At 41.7% G+C, this 10,241-nt stretch overlaps 1 protein-coding gene across 1 annotated transcript in view; it reads right to left on the minus strand.

The window, feature by feature from the left end:
• Positions 1 to 5,983, minus strand: part of fam49al (family with sequence similarity 49 member A, like) — a 29,195-nt gene extending 23,212 nt beyond the window's left edge. The window contains exon 1 of the mRNA XM_039680831.2: positions 5,658 to 5,983. The gene's annotated coding sequence lies outside the window, so the exon portion shown is untranslated. The remainder of the gene's footprint in view (positions 1 to 5,657) is intronic.
• Positions 5,984 to 10,241: the final 4,258 nt, after the last annotated feature.

The raw sequence follows: 10,241 nt of genomic DNA on the forward strand, positions 1-10,241 counted from the left end.
GAGAAATCGGTATTGACAGTAAGCTCGCCTCTGGGCTTGATGGGAGATGGCAGCGGCAGGGCCGAATGAAGCGAATGAATGGAAATCCAATGCTACAGCTGACAGGGTTGAGGATGCTCTGCCATCATCAGACCCCTTGTCACCTATGCCAACATTGGAGAACAGCAAAACATGCTAGTGCAGGAACTGGAAAGAGGAGAGAGAAAGAGAGGAACAATTCTCCACCGCCACCCCTCCCCCACGCTCTCTCCATCCACGGCGCTGGAAGAAAAAAGGCTGAGACCGGAGAATAGCACGGAGGGCAATTGCAAATTAGCATTGTGTGCCTTTGCTCAAGGGCTTGACGGGAGACAAAAGTCTTGATCGTAGAGAATCTCTCATCTTTTTGCTCATTCCTTTTGATGACTGGAATTTAATTATAGAGCAAAATGAATCTTTAGATTTTGGAATTTTCCAATGAATTGCATTTTTAGAGCCTTATTAGCAAAACAATGAGCTAACATCAAACGAACAGTCACGAGTTGATAAATGGATTTTTGATTTCACTGTTTTGCTCCATTGTCCTCTCAGTAGAAATACAGTGGCAATATCCAGATCCGTAATAACTAAAATCTATCCTCAGACTCATTTTTATCTTGTTTTTGAAAGATGAACATCCGCTGAGAGTTTAGCTATGATTTTAGTAGAAAGTTTGTTGGTGAAACACTGGAAAGTATCAATTAGAGAATTACCCAAAGATTTTAACACTGGCACGTGCCCCGTGCATTGGGATATCACTCTGTTGATCCTTTGAGACGTTTAAACAAAAGACCCTTACACGTCATCACTGCTGTTGGTGTGACTGAGCCATTCTGGCAGCTCGTCAAGCAAACAACGTCTTGCCAGTTTGTGTCTGTTTTACTCTTTTCTCTTGCCGCCTTGCTCCCCTTGTGGAGCACACCTGCTCAAGGTCAGGGAGCAAAACCAGTCGCTAAATATAGCAAGAACACTTGCAGTCTCCTTGGAATAAAGCGCCCATCACACCTGATGTCTTAGTTCAGAACCATTTGGAAAAGACCAACATGAATGGTCCAAGCTGAACTGGACCAACATCCAATGGCTCAAGCTGGTTTATGCTGGTCGTTCTAGTTGGTGGAGCAAAGTAGTCTTACTGGGACATCAACACACTATAGCAAACCGAAGATCAGCATCTAAAACATCTTTATCAGGGTAGCCTGAATCAAAATATGAGAAATAAGAATCTTAAAGCAGTGATTATCAGATGACTTTGCTTTAAGATGCAGATTTATACTAGTGAACACCACAGTTTTTTGTATAAACCTTTCACAATAATTATTTATACACTCACCTAAAGGATTATTAGGAATACCTGTTGAATTTCTCATTAATGCAATTATCTAATCAGATGGCAGTTCAATGCATTTAGGGGTGTGGTCCTGGTCAAGACAAGCTCCTGAACTCCAAACTGAATGTCAGAATGGGAAAGAAAGGTGATTTAAGCTATTTTGAGCGTGGCATGGTTGTTGGTGCCAGAGTATTTCACAATCTGCTCAGTTACTGGGATTTTCACGCACAACCATTTCTAGGGTTTACAAAAAATGGAGTGAAAAGGGATGAAAACATCCAGTATGCGGCAGTCCTGTAGGGGAAAATGCCTTGTTGATGCTAGAGGTCAGAGGAGAATGGGGCAGCTGAAATAACCACTCGTTACAACCGAGTTATGCAGCAAAGCATTTGTGAAGCCACAACACACTCAACCTTGAGGTGGATGGGCTACAACAGCAGAAGACCCCACCGGGTACCCCTCATCTCCACTACAAATAGGAAAAAGAGGCTACAATTTGCAAGACCTCACCAAAATTGGACAGTTGAAGACTGGAAAAATGTTGTCTGGTCTGATGAGTCTCGATTTCTGTTGAGACATTCAGAAGGTAGAGTCAGAATTTGGCGTAACCCGAATGAGAACATGGACACATCATGTCTTGTTACCACTGTGCAGGCTGGTGGCGGTGGTGGAATGGTGTGGGGGATGTTTAATTGGCACACTTTAGACCCCTTAGTGCCAATTTGGCATCGTTTAAATACCTGAGCATTGAGGTACAATGAGGCTTGTCCATAACTAATGGAAATTTAAATATGACCCAGTTTAAAAACTTGGAGCGAGGATATTCGGATTTGTGTTAACTTGCTCCTCAAGCTTCTGATTGCTCATTAAAGGTTTTGGTGGGATGTCTGGCAGCAACTTCCATTTTCTCGCTGCTCAGATTTTGCAGGGCAGATAGATAGATAAGAGGAGATGAGAAACTGTGTATCAGCTCTACCATCACTCACGTTGCCTCTACCCCTCAGAGCCTGTCTACAAAAAAAAACAAGTCTCTGTCTTGCATGGCAGTTCTCACTGCCCCAATATTGTGAACCAGCCTTTAAGGATAGTCATTTTTCGCTATTCTGTTTGGATATTTTAATCACTTAATCATTTAAGTATTAAAATGTATGCAAGCTGTTTCCATATAACAGCATGCTAGACATCAGGGCAATGGTCACTGAGTTTAAACATACCTTTGCAGCTCTCATATTTCCGAAGGCTGTGATGCACTGATCATAAAATGCATGCAAAAGCATAAAAAGGTCCTGAAACTATCTTCTGTAATCTAGATACATTATTGTCCTTCTGAAAGAGTCTGCATCAGTGTAAAGTGTCTGACCTATATGCAGATACTTTAGATAGACATACCATATCGTATAGCGCTGTCTCAGCCTTTGCTCTCACCTCAGGCCTGTAGGAAATCAAAATGTGGACCGGTCACCATGACCTAATATAGTATCAGTAACCATTTCCTCTGACAGATGTTCTGAGCAATGTACATGTGTACGTAAGAAAATGGAGCTTCATTTATTTGAAGGATTAGTGCCAACATGCACTTGAAGCGAGACACTGATCTTGAAAATGGCTAAATCAATCACAATTATGTTCCTTACACTTGAACACATTGAGGGTAAATGAAGTTGCAAATTCTTTCAATTAATTATAAGCATTAAAAGAAAGTTTGATAAAGAGCCTGACCTCGTTTAGCGAGACAAATTTTTAAGCTTCCTTTAGAAACTTCATTAATATGCCATGAGATCCATTGGCAAATTTTGTGATATTATTCCTGTAAGTCATTAAAGTCATTAAAGTGAAAGTATAGTGGGATTTTAAGAGGGGATCAGAGAGGGATAAAAAAAAAAATACAAAAATAGTATGTGTGCCTTTGCACTTCAGAATGGCTCTGTAATCCCTCATCTTTTTATTTGAAATGTCTTTTGAACTGAAGTTAGCGGTGTAGACATTAATCCAGCATTTTGATAGCTCTAAGGATTTAGTTCGATTTGGTTCGTATTATCAGGTTGTTTAAAATTAGCCTTGTGTTTTATTGCTGTTTCAAAGTTAATCCATTAGGCCTCTCATGAAAGATGTCACCATTTTCATGGAGATAAATGGCTCTAAGCTAAAAATCGCTTGGCGAGGTGTTCCTTTTAAATCATACATGACTCCACATACAGATGCGCAACGTCTGTTTTTTTTTTTTTTTTTTGTCCATATAATGGAAGTCAATGGGATCTGCTGTTGCTTGAACCCCAACATTTTTCAAAAAATCTTGTGTTTTGAAGATTTGTCGAGGGTAAATTTTTGGGCGAACTGTCCCTTAAGTAATACAAAAGACGTTCTTGGTGTGAAGGGAAAACCTGTTTGATAACAGTTTCGTTTGGTAAGTGAAGCTAAATAGTTGAAGTGATATCAGTATTATAAAAAAGGTCTAATACTACAGAGTGTTAGAGAAAAAAAAAGTCTTATTTGTATTCTACACGATATTCAGCCTCTGAGCTTGATACATATGCATTATGAAGGCATGGGTCAAGCTGCAGTGGAGATGATGGAACCTTTTGACAAGGTTAGCAAAGACAATTCAGCCCCCTTCTCTCTTAATTCCCACGCTCTATGACTGTCCAGCTTCAGGCCACTTGCCTGAGACACATGTCATGCCACATATTCTACACTGACCCACTTACAGTACAGCACATATATAATGCTCATGTGACGGTGGGGGTCAGAGTCTCTGCCACCAGCACTGGCGCAGAAATCACACATCAACGCTGAGAATGAACTGCAACTGTATTGAGCTTTAATGCTTTTCTTTCTTACAGCCTGTAGATTTATTTTTTAGATATTTCTGAAATAAGAATACAACAAAGAGAAAGGGATCAGCACCCCTCTATCCATCTAGCCTGATTGAAACAAAGAAGGGTTAGCGAGATGCTGGATGGACACAAGGTTCAGACGATCTATGACATGGATGTGTAAAGAGAAGGAAAGGAAGAAATGCAGACAGGCATGTTTCCATGGGCGAAGAGGAAAGATTTGGGGTGAGAAACTTGCATCATTGGCTGCAGCCAATCAGAGGCCTCGTATAAAATGTTCAAAGGGAGTGTCCTAGCAACAGACAAGTAAATACATTTTCAGCCTCAGATTGATTTCATATTAGGGTAAAGCACTTTTTTTTTTGCTAAACTGACATCTTGATGTGTGTGGTACTGACACAAACTAATGAGGCTTATAGTGATTTAAAGATAAAACTCAGAACTTTTTTCGTTTAAGAAGCATTTCAAGTATTCATAAAATAAATACCTACCCAATATGCACATATGCATTACATTTAGCTGTCAACTAAATTTATGTGCATTTTGATGAGTAGATTACACATCAAATTTTGTATAATTCAAGTTAACACAAATTTTAATTGTGCAAAAAAAAAACAATGATTTTGTATAATGATTATATAAAGCTGTTCTTTACACTTGCATTAAATATTCAGTAAATTACAGATCTTGTATTCACCCAACCTGATTTTTTTTTTTTACAATCGAAAGCTTTCATTTCCGGACATATATGACCAGACTCCATATTCTAGGGCTTCATTCATACATCTACCTCTTTCTTCCCCCCCACCCCACTCAGGTGTGAATTTCCTCTCCCATATCCCGCTCATGAGAACGAGAACTAATCGAAAAAAGGAGTGGTTCATCTCTCCATTCATGATTTCATTCATTTCTCTCAGCCGTTCACATGCTACATGTTTTTAGCTATAACAATGCACACGCTGCACACATGCATGCAACCTAATTAGCCCTGTGTGGTTTATCGTTTACAACAAATGCCTCTGCATGTCTCCAGGGAATAAAATGTCATCTCTATGAAGATCACTCTGCCTAAACGGAAGGCGCTTCTATGTCCACAAAAGGGTTGATCAACGAGAACATCCATAACACCTCCTTAATATCAGAGGTTGAGTACTGGTTAGACTAATAGGTGTACGTGTGTTTGTGTGTCGATGTGTGCATTCTGCCATGTGCTGCAGTGAAAGAGGACGAGCCCCAGTTGACCGATCTTGGGGCTGAAAAAGTAGAACACCCCCTTCCCTCTCCTCCAATCCCTCCTTCTTCCGCACCCAGTCCCAGTATAAGCCGGCTTCGATGGATGCCGGTACAGCATCACCTAGGTATCATGCTAGAACATCAGCAGCATCTCTCTCTACCCAAGCAATGAGGATGAACGAAGCAGAAAAAGACACTGACACACAAAAAGCGGGAAACAGAAATAGTTAAGAGTGCCCTCTTACCGGCTTGGCGTGTTTCAGGGAGAAAACTGGTCCAGCGCTTTCCGTAGGCAAAGGGAAGAAGAGAAAAGATGGAGGGAGTAAAATAAAAGAATGAAAAGGGGAAAAAGAGCAGGGCCAGAAACTCCTGTATCCCAGGGAGCTGAGACTGTGGGTTTCCCTAAACGCACGGTTAGTGTCTACTTAAACCACAGGCTCACGCTGAGTGTGTGCGTCTCTCTCGCCCCCTCCCTCGCTCGCGTTCAGGCACCAAATGGTCTCTCTCACTGTCTCTCTGCTTTCAAGACAGTCCTGCCTAGCAGCTGCTCATCTATGAGAAATGGAACGCTCTGTTCCCCCCTCTCTCTCTCTCTCTCTCTCTCTCTCTCTCTCTCTCACAAAGACCTCTGCTAGCCTCTCCCCTTCACACCCCCTCCCCCTGACTAACAACTGACTGCTGGGGGGGGTGGGAAGGGGGTGCGAGTATGCAAACGGATGGTTTGCACGAGTGTTGTTTGTTTGTGTATATAAGGGTGGGGGGAATTAACCCTTCTCCTTCAGGCTACATCAGGTGTGTGTGTGTTTGTGTTGGTGGGTGACATGGACGTGTCCCCTCCGAAAAGGTGATGAGTCGCCGTGCTAATGGGGAAGGTGAAATGAGGCACGTCTAAGTGGCCAGAATAGCTATTGTTTGTGGTGGTCACACGATTCAAACCACTGTTGTATAGGCTACATAAAGACATTCAGCTATGTAGACCAGCACAGGACTGATGATGGCGCCTCAGATGTAAAAGGCATATTGCAAACCTGGGTACTGGATTTGCTGAGATTTTTTTTGTATTTGTCGGTAAAACAAAGATTATTGGAGTATGTTTTTTTTTTTGATTCAGCTGCAGGCGCCATCTTCTGGCGAGACAGGAATTAATTCAACCCGCGATGCGCGGGAATCCGTTCGACTAGCATTATGGATATTCTCTAGCCATTGAGCATATGAGCCGTTTTCACATGTAGCGTTGATCCCTAGAAAATTGCTATAGAATTACAAGAGTACCTTGCGTGCGAACGCAAACACGCCCAGGGATTGATCCTGGGATGGGGACCTAGTAACATTGTTGGGATCTCGCACTGTGTGAACAAAAGGCAGGACCAATGCCATAAGGGGTCTGTCGTAGTGATGACGTTGACGCTGAGATCGTTCACCAGCTTAGTTGAACGGTACACGATGCGCTAGTTTATGATTGAATCAGAAAAAAAATGCACAAACGTCAGATCAAGCAAACTTAAGAAGCTGCAGAGACAGCTCCCATCGATGTCACATGTCTTTGTGGGATATTTGTGAACGCACACACTGATTCCAGAAAATCATGGACCGTGTAAAAGAACCAAAATCAAAAGATCCTGGGACAAATCCCAGGACACATTATCAGTTTATTTTCCAGAATCTCTGTGTGCAGACTGATCTCATGAAGTAGCGTGTGTATGACACGCCAATTCGTATTTCCATTTTTGGCGTGCCATCAAGACGCATAATCGCTTTTCAGCGTGTTTATGAACGCCGTTGACTTAACGTTATTACTGTATATATAAATATATGACTTACCTCAACCCCGTCCTTAAACCTAACTGTCACTGGGGTTAATGGCGTTTATGACTAGTAAAAAAAAGATCGCTCCCCAGATGTAGATCTACATTTTGCTTCGTTTCGCGCGGACATTTGACGGTGTGTACAGACACGCGGAATCACTCGGACGTTAATGGCGTAGACATACACGCGGATCGCTCAAAATGCGTAGAGATATGTTTACGCAAAAGTCATGATGTCATGTTGCTGTGTGAAAGGGGCTCTGCTGTGTGGACTTGTGACCCAATGTAGGATTGAATGAGTCCACTCAGTAACGTGAGTTTACTCTCTATGAAACCTCTATGGTTTCGGCAGCACGACTACAAATGGCTGTCCCTTTAAATAATGCCCTATTTTGGGGTATAGGGGGCGATTTCACAGCCCAGGATTGGCAGCGTGTGATAAGGCACACCTGAATCGAATAGAGGCTCGTCACTGCCGCTGTTTAATGCCGTTAAGGTCCAGGAGGGGAGCAGGGAGGGATTCCCGCTCTTCCAAGACGTGAGTCGCCGGACCCATATGCCCGTGCAGGAATCTATGCTTCGCTGCTGCCAAGTTGAGAATGACCGGGCCGCCTTATCCCTCAAACGCTGTGGTACTTGGGGCTAACAGACTAAAAGCTCTAAAAACTAAAGTGTTTTTCTTTTTCTGATGAGAAGGTTCCAGTTTAACAGAGTTAACTTTAATTGCATCAAAACCTCATTCAGGTGCTGTCAGAAGACGGCATAGTGTTCAGATATGTCAGTGGGTGACTCATGCTTTGTGGAAAAGTAGAAGAAAATGTTTTGTCGAAATTGAGAAGAACAAGAGTGTGTGGAGGAGTGCATTGTGTGTGAGTGTGAACATGCTTACCTCTTGTGTGAGCCTCCACCAGTAATGGTAGTGCATTAAAAAAGAGTCAGACAAATGTATATCTAATTATAGATATAAGCCTTCCTGTCAGGCTGCTCTTCTCAATAAGAGGATGTTGTGAGGTTTCACTTTCAGACTTGCTCACATATTCTTTCTGTGTTAATGTGCAATTGTCTTGTCACAGTTGTTGAACTCCTGGTTGTGAATTTTGAAAATGGATTCAAGATTTATTTTCAGATGCATGTGCAAAAGACATCTGATTCTAGGCAAAGTGCCTTTAATAAGACAAGTCATTCGGTGGCCATCTTTGAAACGCTTCTCGGACATGCAAGTGCAGCTCCTATCTTTTTGAATAAGGGAAACTTCAAATTCTCAAAAAAAACCGATTGAATTTCATATTTGAAATTACTAATGAAATCCGACAACAACTTTCTCATAAATATTGTTTCTAAATGCTCGAATCGTGACAGAAAACAAAATTGCTGGCTCTTATTTGGAAGGTGGGACTTCTACCACCATATTGAGCATTGCAATTTTGCCTATTTAACCTTTAGCATATAACCTTTAGCCTGGGAAAACCCAGATAATTTCCGCCAAATTTAGATTTGCTCTGGAAGTTAGTCTGGCAAAGAGCTCATTCAAGCCCATTTCTAATTCGTCGAAATCGCGGCACCAATTAGAAACGTTGGGGCAGGCTTTACATGATGACGGTAGGCATATTTTGTACATTTACACTTTACAAAGATGGATGCCGCCGTGGAACTAGGGGTGTGACTGTTAAGGCCATTGCATACTGAGTCCGAAATTCGCGTACGAAATTTTCGCACGTTAAAAAAATAAATACGACCTCCCGTTATGTCAGTTACGCTTACATCCTGCCTCCAAAACTTTCGTCCGTCATAAAGAAAAATCTAATCGGGTTCAATTTTCTGTTTTTTTTTTAGCATCCGTAGCAAGCAGTTTGAATGGTGTTTTGACAATTCAGAGCCACCGATTCACGAATAAGAAATAAGAAAGGCCTTTATAGTTGAACACCGTCATTAGAACTCTAATTGCCAAAACCATGTTATAAAAATATATTTTTTTCACATTTTTTTTTGTTTGAATGTTTAAATACTATTATCAGCTTACGAGAGGAACAGAGGCGGAGTTAGCGGTGCTTCGGATGCTGCTACTATTTGTGATGTTTCGGAAGAGGACTGTGCCTCTTTACCCCATCAGAGCGCGCACTGAGACGGAGTAAAGCCTTAATACTCGACGTACCCGCATGAGCGTGAAAATGTGCGCGGCAAAAATGACTCGTTGGGTGCACAAGACTGGCCATTTCGCTTTTTTGTTGCGGCGTCGTGTCCGAGGATGAACGATTTCAAGCCGAATCTGCCCGAGCATGTACAGTACCTCTCACCCCACCGGCACGCAGTTTGCGCGTCTAAATTGCAAAGTTCATTGCAAAGTTTTTTTTGTTAAGGTTTTGTTTACTATGTGTGATTTATTTAATAGGCAGCACATTCACTTCTAGTTGTCTTGCTGTTAATTTTAAATAAACTTAGAGCAAGTAGCTAATCAGTGTCTGCTCGTTTATTCAAGTTCGCTCTGCATACGTCATCTCCTTCATCGCTTTGATTGGTTTTAGGTCTATCCAATTGCACCCAGAGGCATTTGAGCTACGTCCGTTGGTGACGCCCGTTTGGAAATGATTTGTCTCTTCTTCAATGTAAGTCCATGACATTTTTTTTTTTTCGTTCTACTACTTTTATTAGCACTGCTAACTGACAGCCACAGTGGCTCCAAATCAGCAGTCTCTTTGTGCTGATGTCATAAACAGACCTTATTGCCAGGTGACTGAGATTTGCTGAGATGGTGTGTGGGAAATGTTATTGTGACATTAAAAAACGAGGGGAGAGATTTCACCTGACAATTTCCTGAACAGAGCGACCATACTCTCATATCTTTATTTCCGCTCTTTTATGTTTTCTTATGACATATTAAAACTTTGGATGTGAGACAAAACTGCCTGTGAATGATAGGAAATGAGAAATGGGCTTTATAAAAACAAGCCGTGACAAGACCGAATCAAAATATTCACATAATATACTTATTTAATAGCAAATAATCACACAAGTTTCTTGTTTTTT

The sequence above is a fragment of the Pimephales promelas genome, chromosome 18 (assembly GCF_988280905.1).
Source record: "Pimephales promelas chromosome 18, fPimPro1.hap1.1, whole genome shotgun sequence".
NCBI lineage: Eukaryota > Metazoa > Chordata > Actinopteri > Cypriniformes > Leuciscidae > Pimephales > Pimephales promelas.